This window comes from Octodon degus, unplaced genomic scaffold (genome assembly GCF_000260255.1).
Source record: "Octodon degus isolate 3935 unplaced genomic scaffold, OctDeg1.0 scaffold00342, whole genome shotgun sequence".
In the NCBI taxonomy this organism is placed as follows: Eukaryota; Metazoa; Chordata; class Mammalia; order Rodentia; family Octodontidae; genus Octodon; species Octodon degus.
This window is the reverse complement of record NW_004524918.1, coordinates 1017365-1018807: the sequence shown is the minus strand read 5'-3', so window position 1 is coordinate 1018807 and position 1443 is coordinate 1017365. Positions and strand designations below refer to the sequence as shown.

The 1443-nt window shown below is 39.6% G+C and overlaps 1 pseudogene; it reads left to right on the top strand.

The window, feature by feature from the left end:
• LOC101592677 overlaps positions 1-1443 on the top strand; it is an 8218-nt pseudogene that overhangs the window by 1940 nt on the left and 4835 nt on the right.

Below are 1443 nucleotides of genomic sequence, written 5' to 3'. Positions count from 1 at the left end.
TGCCCTGGTCTTCACTTAATACATGTATACTTTATTTCACCCAATATCATTTTCAGGATCTATTTGAATAATCGTTAAACCAATTTAGAACATTCTAAATGGTAAAATTTGTCTTTTTTACTGTATTTCCCAAGGTAATACTTTAATCACTTTTTTTGGTACCAGAATGTTCCATAAAGAACCAATAAGTGTTTTATTTCTCTAAAATGAAAGATGAATATATTCAATGGCTGTTTAACCATTTAGTCAGAGACAACCAGCTACTTCTATAACATTACTGAGACAACCTAATGTCTGTTTCCCTTAAATCTGTATAGGGACAAGCAGATGCATCAGTTGGCAGATCCAGTAGAGTTACTGTCCCGATTATGTGTTCATTTTGTATCCTTTTGGTGAGGGCAAAAATAACCTATTTTTATGACTATTGGGTATTTTCCTTTTTTATCATCTTAAAGAAATTAGCACTAATCACTGTAGTGGCATAAGTGTGATTTAAGGATTTGACTTTTGGAAGTCATACCCTAAGAGACAAGCGGAAACCAACACCCAGCAGAGCCCAAATCTTTTCTTTCTTCTCCTTTTCCTCAAGTTTTAGCGGAATCTGATAGTTTTACAGCTTTCCACTATCCCTTCCCCCGCAAAAAAAGACAAAAGTAAGAATTATTTTTTGGTCTCATTGGATGGAAATACAAATTTTATAAAGCTGTGTATCATTGAAGAAAGCTAGTGTCTGGGATGAAATTATTCTGAAAAACTTCTTATAAAACATTTTGAACTGAAAAGAAAAAGCTCTGGAGTATGTTGGAATGGAAGACTTGTGACCTACAAAGGCTGATATCTGATGTCCAGCATCCACCTTTGTGCGTCTTCAGCTTCTCCTTGTAACCCCCTGCTTCTGGGCAGGGGACTCTTTGGTCTTACGATATGTGGATATAACTGCAGTGTAGATTTAAGGGACATTTGATGTGCTGTATTGTTTTTAAATAATTAAAACGGGCCAATTTTTTAAAAAATTGTCAATGAGAAATGAATTTTCTTGGAGGATGCTAAGTTACCTGAGGCAACCTTCCATTCTAGGAATAGACCCAGAGCACAGGCCTGGCGTGAGAATGAGACCACCTGGGGCCCACTAGATCCTCATTTGACCCAGAGTGCAGGCACAGTGTGGCACCTTCAGCAGAGCTCCCTGGAAAGAGGCTAGAGGCAAGACCCACCCAGCTGATTCAGGAGCAGAACATCTTGCCAGAGTGACACAAAGGGTTCAACTCCAACCGCTGCAGCAGAAAGAAGTGGAACACAGCAGCCAGACCCCAGCCTGATCCAAGCCACACCCCCCTGGAGGAATCTGAACTTCGTAGATCCGGACCTGGTGCTAAGGTAATAACTCTATCTAAGCTTTACACCAAAGGTCAGAAGACAGTGGTATACAAAATGACAAAGAGA